Genomic DNA, 20,548 nt, shown 5'->3' with positions numbered 1-20,548 from the left:
GCAGAGAGATGCACTTTTTCCAGGAGCCCACAGCTCCTTCAGCCAACAGAGCAGCCTGTTCCCCTGTCCGGGTGATGGTAGTTATGATTGTAGCCATATCATAACTTTGTTATAAGAATCAAGTATAAGGCACTTAGAACAGCATCTGGCGCATAGCAAACACTATAGTATTAGGTTTCATTCGTTTTGATATGTTTGTTTTTATTTACTAGGTTCATGGGCATCATCCTAAGATGTTGCCAAAGAATTTTCTTATGTCTATTTGGAACTGGAATTTGATGGGCTACCAAAGCAGAGGAACTGGCAACAGCTGTTCTAGTTAGTTTGATATTTGAAATACTTTGTTCTAGAACTAATTCCTCAGATGGAACAAAAAGAGGAAGAACCGCAGAGCTTTCCACAACAATAGAACTCTGTGCATTTTACCATATGACCCTATTTTTACTTATTGATCTTTGGGAGCTGGAACTATTCCTCCCCTGTCCCCTTAGTTGTACCATTACATCATCTTAAGCTGTGGCTCCCAGAGTCATCTACCTGCTATAAGAATGTATTCTTGAAACAGGGGCGCTTTGAGCCTAAGAGTGCTTGCCGGGTTTTAATGGCTTAAGTGGTTTCCTTTTCTGTTGTTTAGCATTCATAATTTTATATTGTATGACATTAATCAAGAGATAAGCATGTATTCATAAGAGATGAAAATGTCATAAAACTCCAGCCTGAGAAATGAACACACCTTGGAATGCGTGATGGCACCATTTCTGAGTAATTAGTAAGTTCATACTGTACATGTTCCATGCAGTGTTCCTTTCCTACATGGGCAGGTTTTTGTCTATGTTTATCCTTTTCATGCTCTGCTTCAGTATGGTTTCTGGATTGTGTTCCATGTCCCTGAGGCATGCAATCCAAGGGAAGGAGCCAGCGCTGCTTCTCAGCCTGGCATGGAGGGGATGCTTCAGTTTACTTTAAACATTAACCACCCAGTTGTACAGTAATTTGTTTTTGGATTTTAGCTTATTGGTTGTTTTCTACTCTCTTTTTGAGAATGTGGACAATTCTTTTTTTTTTTCCCCTGGACTTATATGGAGATTCAGAATACCTTTGGAGAGCTAAAGAAGTCATTTTGCTGATAACAGGTACAGGATGAACAACTTTTCAGAAGTCCATTACCCTAACAAAGTGAGTTAGAAATACAACCATGTTGGCAATAAGTCATTCTTTGACTCCTAAGGGTAGATTCTCTGTCCCTGGGGACAAGTCCAAGTCAAAGCCTATATAGAATTTTGTAATGAATTCTTTTGTAATCATTTCTAAAGTTGGGATGTGAAATATGAAGACACTACCTTTTAAGCCCTCAAGGACTAGAATGAGGCCAGCTCAGAAAGTGTGAGACTGGTTCTAGGTCAGGTAGAGAAATGTGAATAGCAGATATTTGGACCCCAATTGTGAAATAAGACAGAGGAATCTTCATTTCATGCACTCCTAGGCCTTATGTGTGGAACACAGTGCTTGTATAAATGAGTTTGCAGGTCAGGAGGATGAAACTGAGGAAGTCAGCCTTCCTATAAAATTTATTATATATGTCCAAGACTGAAGAGTAGTTAGTAAAACTTTTCAGCTTTACCTTGGGTTTCAGAGCAAACCTCACAAAGGAGAGTTGATCTTGTCTTCTATTCTGCATCTCCCAAGGAGACACCTTGTGATGATCTCCTTACGTCTCATGGTCAGAACTTCCTGCAATATAAACCATACTTCTCTTGCTATATATTCAGTTCATACCCTTCTTAAGCGGCCATTCTTCTCTACTGGATCTCTTTTTCTTCTCTTTTGTAATGCCAATATTAATTACTTTGGTTCTTTTTCAAGGGGACAATTTCTTCTAAACCTGGTGTCATTTTTGTGAGTCTCTCTCTATACCCACAAAGGTATTTTTGTGGCTAGAAGGAGAGTCCTTCTGGGATGGTATTTTTACCCCCGGGTGGATCTGTGCTGTGAATAACCTGAGCCGTTCTGGAACCGTCCCCAGACCGGGCAGGTGGCAGCCCCATTTGCTCTTTCCTGAGCGCCAAGGCAGAGAAGCAACTCTGGCTCCTTCTCTCTGGACCGCGTGCCTCCGGAACACGAAACTCAGTCACAGACACCATATTTAAACAGAGCAGGGAGAGGATGAAAATAGATAAAAACCTGTCCATGTGGGCCAGGAAAGCTGCATTTCCAATATGTTGTTAGCAAGACCCTGCGGAGATCCATAGAGCATATAGAGCTCCCTTGGGGCAGAACATGGACGGCAAGAAGAATAGCCACCCATGGGATCATTTCTGGACATTGGTGTGCCGGGCATGTGACAGGGGCACGATCTGGGGCAGGATTGGTAAGACAGGGTCCTTATCTAGATTATGGGGAGGTATGGTTTAACTAAAATTGTGATGAACAATAAGGAGTCCATGGGATTAAGCACTAGGCTTTATGGGTGAGAGCAGTGATGTTTAAACTTTTTAAGCTAAGGGATTCTTCAAATTTTGGAACTTCAATATGTTAAACAAACGTCAAAGAATAACCGATGTGCTTTTTCCTGTGGTCCTAGAGCTGTAGCTTGGGCTCAAGGCTGAGGACAAACTGTAACCATGGGCTATCACCTTTCCACAGGGTCTCCAGGGAGATGCTGGCTCAGAGTATCAGCCCAGCCACTCCACATATCCAATATGAGGGCCAGGAGAGCAAGGACGACTGTGGGGAAGGGTAGTGTGCACAGGTCCCCCTCATCATCCCTGAGAACTGGAGAAGATGTCTCTTGGCATGGCCTATGGGTCCCCTGGCTATCCAGGGATGGTCGAGGATAGTAAGAAGTACCACCTTCCAGACACTGCTGCACTGGAGAGATGTGACTGATGTTAGTTAGAAAAGAAGGCCTGATTAGGTGGTAATAGCACTCAGGATTGCTGTTAGGGGGCTACTCCCTGTCAGTGGGGCAGGATGATGCCCTCATCCAACCTAAGAGAGCCCAGAGATGATGAGTTAGAATAACAATTATGAACAACAAGGAGGCGACTGTAAAGTATTTCAGCCAAACCAGGAGTGGACTACCCTTTCCCCTCTTCATCCCCCCACACTGGAGGCGAAGTCTCCCAGCAAAGGAGAGATGAGGACATGTTTCCAAAGGCCAGGCCAAGCCGTCTCTCTGTTCCATACTACTGCAGTTGACCTCCAGTCCTGGGAGGGTGGGGAGGGAGAGTTTTAAATTAGATGTGAGAATGAAGTTATAAAATGGACAGATAAAATCCCAGGCAAGACAGGTGAGAAGGACATTTGGAATCAAGATAGAGAAGGCATTCTTGGGAAGGGAAAGTTCTAGGCCTGGAGAGGAAGGGAGGATGCCAAGAATCGCTTTCCTAATGTTTTCGGCTTGGCCTTCAAGTGAATCAACCTCAGTTTGCCCTGATGAAAGTATCTCACAGGGCAGACTGGAGGCCACTACTTACCTGTCGTGGACTGGCAGGGAGACCTGGTCCTCCATTTAATTGTGGTCAGGATTTCAGGCTTATTATTATTATTATTTTTATTGAGTATAGCTCAATTCCAGTTCAATTCAGTTCAATTCCGATTCTGGATTTAAGTCACATTTCTTGCATACCTGTTATGTATTTGGTCCTGCACTAGGTTCATTTATCAAGAATGGAGAAAAGAGAAGAGGATAAGATAAGCCACATCTACTCTTAGTAGCATGTGTTTGTTGACATTACTATCTTTACTCAATTCTCTCTAGCTCAGTCCTACTCAAGACCACCCACATATCCTACTTCTTCAAGAAACCCTTTCACACCACCAGCCATAGGACTCCAACTCCTTCTTAGCTTCCTAATGATCTCTATCACTCATTTCATCCCCTCGGTACGGTCAAGTTCATCTCATCTGAACAATCTTATGGAAATCAGCTCAAGGATAACGAGTCGTCTTGCCAAGAGTAGATGTGCCATGTCTGCGGTCTGTGAAGGTCTCAGCTTCTTGGCATGTTTTGCTTGTAGTGCATCCTGGATTGTTTCTGATACCAGAGATCCCATTTACTGTAGCTGTGGCTTTGAGAAACTTGGGAGATGTTGTTGCCCGCATAGGGTAGCTACATCAGAGGCAGCTGGCAATGCCCTAGTTGAAGCCTGGCTCAAAACTCTAGGAGCACGCGTACTGTGAGAGAGGAAGTGCAAGTTTTCAGGGTCTTCAGGCCTGGGCCTGGAAAACTGGTTCAGTGTCACTTTTGCCATATTCTGTTGGTTGCCATGGGCCATAGACCCTGCCATTTTCAGAGTGGAGGTGATTAAATTCTACATCTTAGTAGGAGGAGTAGCAAAGATTCCTGGCCATCTTTAATCTATCACACCTTGATGAGAATAAAATCATGTTCAGAAGTCCAGTATGTGAAAAAGAGAAGGTGGGGGACTCAGAGACTACTTTTTGGTCTCTTTTAACCTACACACTTCATAGGTTTTTGGAGTTATCTGAATTAGAAAGCTACAATAACAGCTGTTTGAGAGAATAACAGAGACAAGACAGTACTATATACTTAATGGTAATTCGTTCCAGATATTGTCCCAGCTCGGAACTTATTCTGTCCCATTAATACAACCTACCCTTTGGGTTCATGCTGTGGACATTCTGACTGTACATCTCAGCACAGGCTGTGGAGACACCTAAAAACTACCCTGACTGCCTGTCAACCAATCTTCATGTTGGGGAAAGCAATTTTTTGGGACACTCTGGGAGTTTTTCCACCTATTATCTCCATTTAACCACACCAGGAGGGTTGTGCCACACTTTGCAGCCTGGAGCAGGGGACTTTATCAATGGAGCCCTGCCCTTTTTTGTTTGAGATTCCGAGCAGGTGTTATCTGAGAACAAGCAGGTATTTGTAGAAATGTGGCTGTAAGCCCTGGATACTGACCTACACTTTTGTTGTGGTGACTCATTTTTTCTTGAATGAGGTTGGTTTCTATTTATGAAATGGCTGTGAGGCCACAGTGACCAGTCCAGACACCACCACTTTTGTCACCAAGAGCAGAGAAATTACTGAGTGCATTTGATACCTTTCTGCCAGAGGTGTAACCATCCTGTCTCCTATAAGTTTGTCTACAAAAAAGGGCAAACGAATACAATATGCTCATGTCACACTTGTTCCTTAAAGAAGGCTATGTCAACAGGATAACAGAAGGTGCCTTGTTCCAATGACCCTTCTTTTCTCAGGCTGGAAAATAGAATTTAACTTATCCCAGGAAGATACTGGGCATTTTGGAAAATCTTTGGATAATAGGAAATAATTTGAAACAGAGAACCCTGGAATTTAACGGAATTCTGCACTTCACCATGTTTCCATTCTCCTAATTACTGCGGAGGAGTGTGTGTATGAGTGTGAATGCATACTTCTGGACCTCCAGAGTTAATGGTTCACTCTCTAGGGCTCCCAGGTCCTGTAAAGTGTGAGTTCAAGTTAAATCCAGAAATAGGAAGTGTTTATATCTTATGTTAAATCAAGTCCAATATAGACGTTGAAGTACATGTGGTTATATAAACCAACTGACAAAATTATATTTTGGAATAATTTTCTAGAAATGTTCTACTGATGGTAATGCTATCATAAAATTATAAAGTTCAGCATCAATCTGGTCCCACAGGCTCTTTGCAACTACTAGAAATAAGGCCATTAACTCAGAAGCTACTGCAACTGTCAGTAGAAGATCATGCCCAATCAAGTACCAAGTTTATTTTAGGATTTAACACTGGGCTTTATCTACTCAAGCCACATGACCCTGTACCTCATCCAGAGTGTCAGGATCTACAGAGGAATTTTCCAACTTGATAATACCTGTGATTGTTAAAAAATATGGAAATACTCAGGAGTCAGAAAGCAATGAAATTATGGAGGTAGGAAGGACTGGGCTGTTCCGTGAGCACATTACATGGTTTAGGTGTTTCTATTGAAGTGTCATTTTTCTTATAGTATCCGCCAAAGCACAAAGATGGGTGCCACTTATATTTTGCTCAGTAGCAGATATAAAAGTATTTTAAAAGGATATCTTCATTTATACAAGAGGTAACAGTTTATTGACATGATTTCTTTGGGAGTTTTTTGGGTTACTCTAGTTCCTTATGTATCTAGTCTTGATGGAGGGGTGATATACCCTTCACCAATGTTCCTGGCATCCTCCCCAATGTTTCACCTGCCTAAAGTTATAGAAAAACACTTCCTAATTTCTCTTCCCCAAAGGCAACAGTGTACAGGATGCAACCCATTGCGTGACAATGCTATGGGGGGAAGGAAAGCCACATTTATTAGAATGCACTGGGGGTTTCAGTAGAGCACAGTGCTGAACAGAGAGCATCCCCCCTTAGCAATTACTTGAAGCAGAATGAGCTTCTTTGAAATATAAGTGGTCCTATAAAAACACAAGCAGATTCTGCAATATCTATTTAGGGCATCCGGGAATGCCACGTAATAGGAACTTGAGCGCACCTGATGGTAACCATATGGCAGGTTCCAAAGACTGACAATAGGTAGAGGCTGCAGTAATTAATGAAAATGAGAAACCATTTGTAGCCCTCACAATGAGAGGATGGAGAAGAAGCCAGTTTATTCACAAAGGCTGGGATGTGCCCAGAGTATGTTTCTAGACCAGGTCTGGCTGGGCACATGTCTTTGTGTGTTCATAGATGTGACAGAAATGACATAGTGCGAAAGAGGTCTTGGTTCTGGCCAGAAAACTACCATTATTCCCGGGGCTATGGTTTGCAGGTCCCCCAGGCTGATCATGCATCAGCAAACCCCTGTACCTTGTTGGCATTTTAGTTACTTGACCTGGTGGGAGTACAAGACCTCATTGTTTGACGACAAGGATTTGGTGGGTGTAATTTTTCCATTTTTAGACTTCAGGGCATGGTGCCTCTGTTTATTCTCTTGGAAGTGACGGTGCTCTCTGTCTTGAGATGTGCTTTGGGTCAGAGCATACCAAGGTTTGGCTAGCCTCTGGCAAAGGAGGGAGGCAATGCCTCCTTGTTTTGTTACTTCTTTCTTGGATGTGGACTGGAGTGGAGGATGGGAGCGGGCTAGGCAGAAATGGGCCACAGAGAGATTCCAGAGAGACTGATTGATCTTGTCAAAAAGAATAAAAGTATTCAGTCCCCGGCACCCCCCTTCAGCACATGGGCATGTGGGACTGAGGCGGTCACTGTGAAGTCTTGCGGTTAGGCGTTCCAAAAAGAAGTTTCTTCATGATTCCTGATTGCTTAGGACAGATATAAGCAATACCAGCTGGAGCCCAGCAAGCCTGTCTCCAGCTTTATTGTTTCTGATTTATCGGTGGTATGTCTGCCTAAAAGAACTGATCTATCTGCCCTTTATTACTAGCCCGTTCCATAGCCAGATAGGAAAGTCAAACATTAACAAGTGGATTTGCTTTCAGTAGGAGAGAGAGAGAGAGAGAAAGAGAGAGAGAGAGAGAGAGAGAGAGAGAGAGAGAGAGAGAGAGAGAGAGAGAGCGACCACGCGCGCGTTTAGCAAGATTATAGTGTCTTGCTCAGGGGCAAGTGACTCAGATTTCTACTTAAAGATTCCCATTCTTTTGTCTTCCATCTTGAATTTTCCCTAATTTATTTGAAGCTGCCTCTTTTGCTAGAATCAGAGAAGATTCATGAGGTTGTTTTGTAAGAGTACTTGGTAAGTGGTAGAAACTCAGTTGGAGCCAGGCTGGAGGCACCAGGCGGTGTGCATTGCAGAGACATTTCAAGTCATCCCTGGTGGACAGTTGACACTGCTCATTGTTAAAAGACTCTGTGGCAGTGGTTTGGGGAGCCCCCGCCATTACCCTGCCTTGGCAAAGCAAGTTTATAAATGATGTGCTCTGCTCGCCCTGCCCAGAGTTTTCTGGCTTAAAAGTGAATCATCAGAACCCTCAAGATGTGCAAAGGTAAATGTTTATTACCTAATGGAAATTGAACATTGAGGTTAACTGTTCATGGACTGAACATTTGCTTTTATCAGACACGGGCATGGACAGACAGACTGCTTTGACTCAGGGGCTGGGTGAGAAACTTCTGGAACTCTTCCACATGGGAAAGGGGCAAGTGGCAATAGGAGTTGAGTGACTCATGACTCACCAATCTGGAGTTTGGCCCATTCATTCATTTCTTGGACAAAGCAAATGATATCCTGCAAAAATGACAGTGCTCACTAGAGAACTTCTTTGCATTGGAGTTTGTTTTCTGTGGCTTCTGAGGAATCTTTTCATTTGGGTAGTTATTCCCTTCTGCATTTCCTTGATTACAGGTTATAATGAGTCGGGGAAAGGGAATATGGGAAGGTGAATGCCCAGCTGATCAGCAACCACTGATGGAAATTTAGCCTTGTCAAAGGTGAGTTCTGAGTGTGGAGATACACGAGACTGGGTGGCACACCCCTCCTTGGTTGGAGGTGAAGAACTCGATTCTGTCTTTATTTAGGGTCCAAGTGGACACTGGGGCACCAGAGCACTTCTGCCGACAGACTCGTCTCTGTCAAGTTTAATGAGCAGTTTTTATTGTCTTATGCATGAAAAATATCAAGGAAAGTTTTAATAGTTTTATGCAATCCCTAAAGCCTGGTCCATGGCCAATACACATTAGCTTTCTAAATCTTTAACAATATTTTCCCCTGTGAGAATTAGAGCAAATTTTTATAGCATTCTCAAGTGCATGTGTTGTTTTTTTTTTTTTTTAAATAAAACCAAACATTAAAAAAAGGCCAAGACTAGTGCTATTTTATTACCTTTTTAGATTATTTCAAGATTGTACTGGAGAGAAATATGTATCCCAGTTTGGCTCCATCAGAAATGGGTATATGAAAATGATGACATCTTTAAAATATTTAAACTATGGATTCTTTCTCCCCCAAAGGTACAGGGATGCTGCCTTCGGCACCTTTCTTGGAGTGAGAATTGAACATTTGCTTTTATCAGACACGGGCATGGTAATGAAGCTATTTTGATAGAAATAGCATTATTGCTATTTGTTTCTGTTGGCTCTCAACTAATTTTTGAACCAAGGTTCTATCTTTTTTCTGCCAAAGGAAAACAGGCAGAATATGCAAAATAAGATGTTCTTAGCCTTTGAAACTAATGACAAATGCAGACTGGTTTTGTCTCAGGAGCCATTTTAGAGGACCCGGCCTCTGCCTGTGCTGATTCCCCACCACACCAGACAGTATGGAGGGCTGTCCCTTTTTCCTCGCACTCCTTCCCTAAAGCCATAATGTTCATAAAATAAAATGCAAAAATTCACACACACACACACACACACACACACACACACACACACACACAAAATCATAATGTTCAATTCAAAGGAGGGTGTTGCCTTCCAAAGTTAGCATTCACCTCCTGTTTAGAGGAGTCTTACCTATCCTTTCTTAGTGCAGTGTAGTGAGGAGTATCCTGCACCGAGATTGAAGAGACCTGGCTTTGGTTCTGGTTCTTCTCCTAGCTGTGTAACCTTGAACTATTCTGGACCTCGGTTTCTGCGTGGAACAAAGGGTTTGGCCTAGGTGGCCTCTAAGATTCCTTGTAGTTATAATATTCTGTACCAATTCTCTTCCTATTCTTTACATTTTAAAATAAATTTTTAATTTTAGAATAGTTTTAGATTTACAAAAAAGTTGCAAAGACAGCACAGTGTCTGTGAGTGTCCATCTTCCCTTTTCAACAATGTTTTACATGACTGTAGTACCTAAGGAACCGGCATTGATACATTACTATTAACTAAAATAGTTTATTCAGATTTCGCTAGTCTTATTATAATGTTCTTGTGTTTCAGAATCTTATCCAGGATACTATTTAGTTGTCTTGTTTTCTTAGCTTATGTTGTGTGACAGTTTCTCAGATTTTTCTTGTTTCTCATGACTTTGATGATTTTGAGGAATACTTGTCAGGCATTCTGTAGAATGTCTCAATTTGGGTTTGTCCGATGTTTTCCTCATGATTAGACTAGGATTATGGGTTTGGGGGAGGAAGATTATAGCAGTGAAGTGCCATTCTCATCACATCATATCAGTGGTACATGCTATCAACGGATAATGTTAACCTTGATCACCTGGCCAAGGTAGTTTTTGCCAGATTTCTCCACTGTAAAGTCCCCTCACACCCCTTTTATACTGTACTCTGTGGGGAGCAAGTCACTAAGTGCAGCCCTACACAAAGTGGGATGTGGGGAGGAGGATTAAGCTCTGCCTTCTGATGGGAGAGTGTCTACATAAATTATTTGGGATACTTCTGTAAGGGAGATTTAGCTCTTCTCCCTATATATCTACTCAATCATTTATTTATATTAGTGTGGGCTGGTGGATATATATTTTATTTTTATTTTTCCTATTTTGTTGAGATATAATTGACATATGTTGTACTTATATATTTTAAATTTTGGATTATAATACATATACCGTTATTTATTTTGTTTCTCGAATTGTTACAGTTTTGATCATTGGGAACTCTCTCAAGTTGGCTTCTGTGTCCCTTTTGCATGTTCCCATCATTTTGTTCTGCGAGTACTGCCTTACTTTCTGTCACTACATAATGCCTTAGGCTCATATGGTGTTTTCCCTGCCTAGCCCTAGAATTGACCATTTCTCCAAGGAACCCTGGTTCCTTTTATTGGAGAATGGTGTTAGAAACCTTTGAGTTTTTAGGATTTAGGTGATGGGTGTGACTTTCCTTTTTCCTAAATATACCTTTTAAGTATGTAATTTTGTTCTTTTGGACATAAAAAGAAGTATATGATGTCCTTCCCTCAAGGTTAATGTAGGTCAACATCATGAAAAAGAGTACATAATCGAGCATTAGAGTGAGTATTATTTTGGTTTAAATCAAAAGCAACTGTAGCTTCTCAAAGCTCATATAGTTTTAAAGACTTGCATTCTTTTACTTTTTCCTTCTTTTTACTTGTTGTTTATATCTAGTTAGTATATGCTGGAATTGGGAGATGTTAATTTATTTACAAGGATATTTTTACAGTCTGAATAAGTGCTATTCACTTTACAGTTGGGTCCCTGATCCATGCAAACTCCTGTTTCCTACAGAAAAGTGTCAAGACTTAGAAGACTGGGGAAGGCTTCCTGGAGGAGGCGCCCTTTGACTTTGTACTTGAAGAACAGGAATAGTTTGGGGCAAAGGAGAGGTTCTTGTATGTCTTTTTGGGAGAGATAGTAGAAAGGAACTATCTCAGAGATGAGGTCCTAAAGGATTTATTCAATGTCATTATTCTTAGAAGTCTATCAACCTTAAACCTATGTTGGATTTCCCAAATATTACAAAGATATGCTCCCTTAATCCAGGCCCTCCAAAATGTTGACATTTAGTTGAAACATTCTTAATATTTTTTGTATTGAGAGGGAGTCAGTTGAACTCATACCAATAAAGTCATAATTATTAAATGTCTGCCGATTACTTCAATAGTAGACACTGGGACAATGGCAACCTTTGTGCCCATGGTGGTAGCTACGTGCTTGGGCTCCCCTGTGTTTTTTGCTGGTACTTTGTGACTCTTGGTGTTCTTTTATGTAGCACTTTGGAAAGTCTGTAGAAAGGGATTTAGAGATGTTCTTAAAATTTCCCCTGGAACAGAGTAGCCAGAATGAATAGGGCCAGCACTGGCAGAGACTCTGATGGATGGAGTCTTGTAACAGTGATCATTAGCTTGGGTCACCTGGGTCATCACCACATAAATGACCTCCATCCAAACTCTTAGGTCAAGTATGCTTACTACAGTCCCAGATCTGTATGTCTTTAAATGCTGGATCAGGTACCCCCCCTCCCCCCAATATATATGACTAGAATTCATCTTTTTAAAAGACGTTAAGTCCTGCTAGATCAGATGATTTTCTTTATTAAGGAGTTTAATATGAATTGATACATTGATGGCAGATAGGGCTTGGGACAGAAAAAATCTTTTCATACACTAGAGCAGAAAATATAGGAAATAGAAATCTTCTTCTTGTACATATTGGCTTTATTGCAGCATTAAAAGAAAGTTTTTAGCTGTGGAAGGTAGAAGCTTTGTTCTTGATGATATTACAATAGCACTTAATTATGTTCATGTTACTGCATGTAAACTTTGAGTCATACATCATCCCAAGATATATAATGATGTTTAGCAAAAGCTTAATATGAAGGAGTTACTCTAGAAAGCCACAAACAAATGTGAGAGCAGAAGTCCACTGTACTTTATGCTAGTAAAATTACTTTGACTTCAGTTACAAGGACAGATGGGTGGATATAAAAAATTGTCTTTTTCCCCTCTGGTTATATTAAAATCATGTATTTGGACAGTAGAGTGATTTCTTTTTTCCCCTGCAACTATTGTAGCCACATTCTCATGGAGGACCCCTTCTAATGCTTCAGCCTCACAGCTCATGACACCTCTTTCTCCAACAACCTCCACCTGAACTTCACTTTAGCAGCTGCTCCCATAGCAACTACTAGACCTTGTCATCAACTGGAGTTGCTCCATTTTTGAAATTCTGAACTCTGAAATTCTCCTTTCTGACCACAACCTCTGATCCTTCTATCAGTCCCCACTCTTTCATGCCCTTGAAATATGTTCTTTGGTCTCATTGGGGCTCTTGGTCTTTTGACCTTTCCTTATGTTAGCAGTTATCACTCCCTTCTGACTCCATTCCTATTCCTACCTTGTTTGTGCAACCATTTCAACTATACTCTCACAAGCAAGTTCAGTTCACGCACTCCTTTGACTTCCAGTTTTATCCTTCTTTCCAATCTCTGGCTAATAATTTTTCTCTCTTCTCCCTCTCCTCTCTCCTCTCTCTCTCGAGCTCCCTCCCTCCCTCCCTACTGCCCCTTCTCTCTGTCTCCATTTTTTTTTTTTTTTGTCTTGGGCTTCATGGAAGAAAATTTCATTACCAGGATGACCTACCTCATTAAAAATCTATGATTTCCATCTAGATGACAAGGTGTTTAGTAATCCTAGGGTCAGGACTGGGATGGGGCAGGTGAGGTGCCTAGAATGCTAAATTTAAAGAGGTACTCATTCTTGGAGCCAGCCCTGCATTCGCTGGACCCTGAGAATGAGATCCTCCTTAAATTGTGTCCTCAGTGCCTCACTGGCCTCACTTTAGTCCCGACACCGACATTCACCCATCTCTAGATACCTCTTTCATGTGCCACTAGGCATAGCCGTTCTAGCCTTTATCACTGTCCTCAATCTGCCTGTTCACTCACACATAGAAGATGACATCCTATTTCAATGGAAAAAATACTGGTAGCTAGATTTGAATTTCCTCAACTGACTTCCATCTTGCCACCAAACATACCTAATTATTCAGCTACCTTCTTTCATCGCCTTAAGAGATGTTCCACATTCTTCTACCTTTGTTTTTGGTCACATCACTTGACTAACTCTCTAGCATTCTCATTATTAATTATTCTTTTCCTCTTTTGCATTGACTCCTTGTGAATATTGAGTCTCTTCTTAACTAAAAATACATCTTTTCTCAACCATGCCTTTCTTTGGACCTAGTTCTAATCTCCAGTGTGTGTGTGAAGAATGGTGTACACTCTCCCTCATCCTCAATTTGCTACCTAAGCATTACCATCTGATTTTTTTTCTGACCTCTGCTGCTGTCACTGCACTGTGTTCTCTCTTAGAGTTCCTGGTGATCTCCCAATGGTTACGTTCATTGGTTCTTCTAAGTTTTCATCTTCTTTAGCCTCTCTGAAGCACTGTTACTTTGACTTTCCTCTTCTTGGTGTCTGAAGCATTCATTCCATTCTGGCTTTCCACTCACCTCATTGGTGCTTCTTCAGTTCCATTTTCTGGCATCTCTCACTTTTCTTATCCTTATATGCATCTCATTCTCGAGTTTCTTATTGGGTCTTCTTTTCATCTTGTACCATACTCTTCCCTTGAGTGACTACCTACTCCTGTGGCATCAGCTACCACCTATACATTCCCCGGTGAAACCTACATCATTATTTCTAGCTGATATTTCCCCATTGAACTTCTGATACAGTTCTTCAGGCTCAATATTTCCTGCAAAAAATGAACTTTTCCCCTTAACGCATTTTCTTTTTTGTGCTTTCTCTTCTTCACTAAGGCATAGTTATTCACCTGGCTAGCCAAATTAGAAATCTTAAAATAATTTTTGAATTTTTCTTTTTCATTCTCTTTATATAGTCATTTGCATCAGTCATCAAAATGTTCTTTCAAATTGACCCTCTTTATACCTCGTTGACAACTTAGTTCAATCCATTATTATTGCTTGACTGAACAAATTAAGTAAGCCCTAACTAGTCACTTGGCCTTGCCTATAGTCTTGTCCCTTTAAAGCTTTCTAAAATACCAGGTTTGGTATTGTCATTCCCCTGATCAAAACCGTTGGCGACTTCCCATTGACTCTATGAAACTCAGATTCAAATTCCTTAGTGTGGTATTCAACATCTCTCACAATCCACCTCTCCAGTCTTCTCTCCTGCTTCCCTAACCATATACTCTCTCTGGGACTCTAGCTACTGCTTACTAACTGCTTTTTCAGCATGTTTTTTTCATGCCCTAAAATGTCTCTCCAGCCTTCAAGATCTGGGTCGAATGTCACTTCTCTCAAGAGGCTTCCTTTGTCTCCCTTTTTCTCTCCCCTATCTTATAAGAGCTTTACCCAATCTTCTTTTAAAGGATGTATTTATTGTGTTGGAGATAGTGATATATATATATCTCAGTCTATTCCACTAGGCTATGAACGTTTTTAAAAAATAAATTTATTTATTTATTTAAATTAGTTTCAAATATACAGTGCATTGGTTAGACCTTTATATAGTTTATAAAACGATCCCCCTAATTGCTTCTTTTCTCTTCTGGTTTTCTGCCTAGCCAATACATTAATGCTAACTGCATTCCTTTTGCCGTGCTCCCCATCTCCGTGACCATCTATCAGCTACTAATTTGTACTTCTTTAACCCTTCACCCCATTCTCCCAGCTCTCTAATCCCCCCTGATTTCAGGAATCAACCTTAGTCATGTTCTTAGTCATGGTCCTAACGTGGAACTTTGCACATAATAGGTATTTCAATACGTTTCTTGAAAAAAAAATAATTGTCCCTACTCTGAAGCTAACTTAATGTTTAGGTGACTTTGGGCAGGTACTTCCCTTGCTTGGCCTCAGTTTTCTTCTCTGTAAGAGAAAGGAATTAGACTAGAGGGTCTTAAAGTTCACTAAATTTCTCTGATTCTGTGCTGGCATTTGTTGGATTTTGGAGCTGCCTGAGAGGCCACTAGGGCACATATGGATGTAGCACTGCAGAGAAGCAGCTTGTGAGGAAAGTAGGGAAGAGGTAAGTCAAGTACAAAAGATAAAATGAGAAAAGCATTAAGGAAGAATGAATAAGATAGGAAATGTGTTCCTGCTGAATCTCACACTTTCGAAATCTTGTAATTCATTAGTAAATCTTTCTGATTTATTTGCTATGTTAGGCCGTAGTCTGGCTTACTGTGGGAAATCATAGTGCAAGTATAAGACATGATTGCTGGATTCAAAAAGCTTGCACTTAAATTTGTAAGAACTATAGATATGTAAGGATATGATTACAAGGATGTTTGAATGTTTGATGTTATCTAAAATGAGAAGAAACTCACTCTTTTGAAGATAGATGGATAGCCTCTTGCTTGGCCTGGGCAGCCAGTAGCACAGTTTTTTGAGTGTGAATTACAAAATAGTGCCCATATTCTTCCGTATAATGGAACGTGGACTAGATTTCCTATCTCCATACTCCACTAGCCTCTGGGAAAACCAGCACAACTCTATGTTGAGGTTCTGCTCCTAGTTTCCTTTCCCGGCTAGGGTTTTAGAGAGGATGTAATGAGGGCCATTGGTACCATAATGCCAGACACTCCATGAGGATCAATGGTTAGGGGGCCAGCTTCCATGATACTAGTTCAGTTGTAGTAGGACTGGCCAGACGTGTATGGGGGTTACTGGGAGTTTGGTTTGGTTTTTTGAAATAAATGAAATTGGTTTCCTCCTGCCTAAAGTAAAATTATAGGACTTGTTGATTTCAACATTCTTATGCCAAAGGGGATGATGCTTATAATGGAACCCCCTCCCAACTATCTCTTCCCCTAATACATCTGCTCTGCCTGACTTGCCTCAGCCTGTTTAGGACCCTACTACTGCTGCCGTGGTAGTGAGATGTGCCCAGAAAAGTTCCAGAGGCTGAGCTATGCCTTTTGCTCTGCTGGACACCGCGATAGGCATAGGGCTGGCCACCAGGAGGGGCTGCTAAGTGATCAGTGACTGGAGAGGACTTGGTGCTGTGTCTTGCTGTCTGCTGTGGATTCTGGCAGGTAGGAGGAAGCCTGTGAGTGAAATGAAGGGCCTTCTAGTGGACTCAGTGACCTTCCTGGGCTGCCAGGCCTCTGTTCCTTCCTCCTCCATCGCTCATTTCTCTCTTTCCTCTTGACTTCATTCCCTGGTGGGCTGGCTGGGAATCAGCAGAGGGAAAAAGTAATTGAAGTGCTTAAGAGGAATTGTTTGGGGGAGGAGGAGGTAGGGTCAAAAGGAGAACAATTAAGAAGCGATGCGATACAACTGTGCGGAGAAGAATTTAGTATGAATATAATGATCAATTTCCTAATAATTAGGTCTCTTAGACGGCAGAATAGTTCCCCAAGAGGCAATGGTGAGAACCCCATTGCTTGGTCATTTCTAATTAGACTGGAGAAGCACTCACAGAAATGCTGCAAAGAAAATCCCCCATGCTGCAGGGATGGGCACGTGACCCGGGGGGCCTCCGCCATCTCTCATTTCTGTGATTCATTGATGAGCACATAATTCACCGATTAGTTAGGCAGCCAAACTTTAAGGGGTTTATTGGTTTCTCACCTCACCTCTGGCCCTTTTAAAATTGACCAGATCTATTATCTTCAAAGGGAAAATTCAGGGCAGGCAGTGACCTAGGCCAGGGCAAATGCCGCCTCATTTCTACCACATAAGTTTAAACAGAAAACCCGGCACCATCCTTCATCTGCTCTGCAGTGGGTGTGGACAGTTTGAGATATAACCCAGTGATGTTTCCCTCTCCTTGTGAGCCTGAGGGTACTTAGGAGTTTCATTTGGAGAAGGGATTCTTAATCAGCATCCTTTTGGTCATCAGGTGCCTTACCAAGAGCCAATTTAGGGTGCTGGTTAGAAGCTCCAGCTCTGAGGCCAGTCTGCCCAGGGCTGGTCCTTGCTTTGAGATGTGACATTGGGCCAGTTACTAAGCTTTCCAGGCCTATTTTCCCATCTCTAATATGGTACCAATGAAAATAGCTGCTTCATTTGGTTGTCGTGAGGATTAAACACATTAATACTGGGAAACATAGGACTGTGCCTATCATGTACTTTGGACCAGTGCTATCTTGGCGGTTGGTGACTGTTATTACTACTAAATTATAATCACTGTTGAGGAATATGTCCTCTTTAAGAACTCCTGAATTTGTTAGCACTCTATTTATCATGTGCTGATAGAAGTGGCTTGACTGTTCTTCTGGGTATCATCATACATTTGAACATTTGCTTAGCAAGCATTTATTGAATCTCTACTGTGTGCAAGGGGAGAGACAGTCCCTGTCCTTGAAGGGTGAATGATCCCGTGTTTGTACATGTGTGTATGTGTATATGTTTGGGGTAGAAAAGAGCAAAATTAAAGATAACTATTCTAAAAAGTTGTTGAGTGCCCGAAGAGATGCTCTCCTATGGGAATACCAAGGACAAGCAGTGAGCTCATCTGATTGGGGTGTAGCTGGTAGTTCTGGGAGAAAGTGTCATGTGGGAGGTGGCCTGAGGATTGGCAGAGGGCACTTCTGGTGATATGGATCTAAGCACCTGACTAGAGCCTGAGGTTCACAGAGGAGAGGCCAGACAGATCTACATGATGGTATTGCAGAGGGCCTCAAATGCCAGACAGAGAAGTTCTGTTTCCTTTGGTGGGCAGTAGGGATCAAGGGAAGATTTTCTGAGAACCAGGAACAAAGTAGTCCCTTCCACAGCCCCACCCATCAGGGTTTGGAGAAGTCAGAGCCTGGGGACAGGAAAGTCTGGGCAGAAGGCCCAGTGCCCTCCATGGCACTCCATGCGTAACTACTGGGTCCTACGGCTTTGCTGCTTTTAAGTCCACTCCTAGCACCTTCTCTGGGCTTCTCAACCTGCCCGGTGGTAGGAACCTGGCTAGAGTGCACATGACCATCTTTGGGACCGCCCGGCATTCATTAGAACGTACCATTTTGTCTCCTTCTAGCTCTGTAGACGCAGTGTGATCCGAGAACTCTGGCAGGGCTTTGTGGAAATGTTGCAGGCAGACCCCATCTCTTCAGCCTCTCCCATTTAAAGCAACAGAAGCTGTTTTCTGTAAGAATCTGACCCAAATGCTATTTTTGGGGGGACAAGTGGGCATTTGCTTTGTGTCCAGTAGAAGATAAAGAGCCTGTTTATTTTCTTGGGGGGGAAAAAAAAAGAGGTGGCTGACGTGGTTTGCCATTAGAAGGGAGGAAGGAGGGAAGGGGAAACATGTATTGGACACCTATTATGTCCCACAGATACCTTGCCAGGCACATGAGCTTTCATTTTCTCATTTGCCTCGTCATAACTCTGCAAAGTAAGAATCCCACCCATATTAAAGATGAAAAGCTGAGGCCTGTGTAAATGAACAAACTTTTCTGACTCTAAAGCCCATGTTTTCTTGCTCCACGATGGTTTCTCAGCAGGTGGCTGTGTATCAGGAGAAAATGCTCAGCCTTTAGAGAAGGAAGTCCCAGCTTGAGGCTGGCACCGCTTCTCCTCCGCTCTGTTCTGTCTACTGTGATGCTAATGAAGGTAGCAGAAAATGTTGCAGAAAGGAGAATCTCATTCCCAGGTGTGGGCCCACGCAGCACTTGACTTTTCTTAGGGGCATGGTCACCTTCACAGTGACCTTCCCCCTCTCTCCGCTTAGAAAACCTGCTTCTTTCATTAGTTTCCCACTGCCTGTAGTCTATAGCGCACGTGTGCGTGGGTGTGCGTGTGCGTGTATGTGTGTGCGTGTTGGGGGGCAGGTCACTGAATCACCGCCTGCTGATCTCAGCACTACCTTTCCAGCAAAGCCTGTGCCTCCACCTTGCAGCCCACAGATTGCAGCAGAGAGCCCAGTGGCGCCTCTCTCTACTCCCTAGGTTGGGAATGTATCTGTCAAATGTGAAAGACTCACCTCTAAAATGTCCTCAGATAGACAGACCTGTGCCATTGCCACCCTCAGTGACACCAAGGGGGAATTCTAGAAACCTTTGATTTGAAGAGCCAAGAGGCTGTTTGTCCCCACTGTGACGTGTGCTTTTTAAATACTTTTAAATTCTAAGGTTTTTCACTGATTTGTTTTCTCCCCCTTTGCCTGAGACAGAAATGCTTTTGAATATTCTCTCCATCAAGTGTCCAGGAATCCCACCCCTTTCCCATGGTTGTCTTCCCTTTGCCCCTAAAGCATCACAGTACTCACTCTGCCTTTCTGAACACAGACTTTTATTGGGTGGGACCCCCATATATTTGATAAGATTCAGGTTATTCTCTTTTACTGTAGAGGGTTTCTTTTTTCTTTTCTTTTCTTTCTTTTTTTTTTTTTTTTTTTTTGTTTTGGTGAGCCTGAGCAGGAGGCCCACTTGGAGTGGAAGGTTCTGGTGCTAATTGAGGCCATGCGTTTTGTACTTGGGTGCCGGCTGGTGAGGCAGATTTAGAGGACTATCGGGAATCTTAGATTAAATACCGTTAAAGCCAACTTCTTATACCCCTGCTGTTCAGTGCACACGTGGGGAGAACGGAGATCGGATGTTCCGGATTCTTGTTTGGGAAAACCATATGGAAAAACCACACAGCAGTAAGTCTATAATCAGAGCTTACAGCATGCGGCCCGCTGGGTGCCAGGAGTGTTACTTCTCCCCCTACAGAAGGGACATAGAATTTGGGTCTCTGGTGAGGAAACTGAGCCCAAGAAAGGAGGTCTTATTTCCACATAGAGAATGAGAGCACATTTCCTTTTGTATTACTCAAAAGTTCTCAAATGTTTTTTCTGTAGTTATTAAAGTTATCATTCTCGAAATGTTTTCATATTACATTGTACCTTATAACAATCCTACCAGAAGCAGGGAGAGAGTTCTGTGTCCCTTTCCAGCAGGGGAGGAGGCAAGCTCAAAGATAGTGGTTTGGTTACTTGGCCAGCCTGAGCGGGGGTTGGTGGCAGGCTGCGTAAGGAGGTACAGTTTGTGTATTACACCATGGCGCCTGGCCGGCAGGGCAAGGACCCTGAAGTCCAGCCTGTGCCCTGCCCACTGTGTGTGTGCTGGGAAAAAGGGGCACCTTTTTCTGATGCCATGAAGGCTCAGCATGGGCCTTCAGTGCTGTCTGTGGGCTGGCCCTGCCACTCCTGACTCCTGGACTGCTCTCGTTCTGCCACTGCACACGGCCTCTCCTTGTCCCTCCTTATATATTGCGGTCCCCAAGGTCTTGACATTTTTATGCTCAGAGCAACCC

At 42.5% G+C, this 20,548-nt stretch overlaps 1 long non-coding RNA gene across 7 annotated transcripts in view; it reads left to right on the top strand.

Annotated features, from left to right (window-relative positions):
* Positions 1-20,548, top strand: part of LOC107502447 — a 607,862-nt gene that overhangs the window by 197,892 nt on the left and 389,422 nt on the right. For 4 of the 7 annotated variants that reach the window (XR_004952149.1, XR_004952150.1, XR_004952148.1 and 1 more), the window contains one exon: positions 8,306-8,391. The exons of the other annotated variants lie outside the window; for them this stretch is intronic. This is a non-coding gene — a long non-coding RNA (uncharacterized LOC107502447). The remainder of the gene's footprint in view (positions 1-8,305; positions 8,392-20,548) is intronic. 7 annotated transcript variants of the gene reach the window in all.

The sequence above is a fragment of the Rousettus aegyptiacus genome, unplaced genomic scaffold (genome assembly GCF_014176215.1).
Source record: "Rousettus aegyptiacus isolate mRouAeg1 unplaced genomic scaffold, mRouAeg1.p scaffold_m13_p_7, whole genome shotgun sequence".
Lineage (NCBI taxonomy): Eukaryota > Metazoa > Chordata > Mammalia > Chiroptera > Pteropodidae > Rousettus > Rousettus aegyptiacus.
This window is presented reverse-complemented; position numbering and strand designations above follow the sequence as displayed.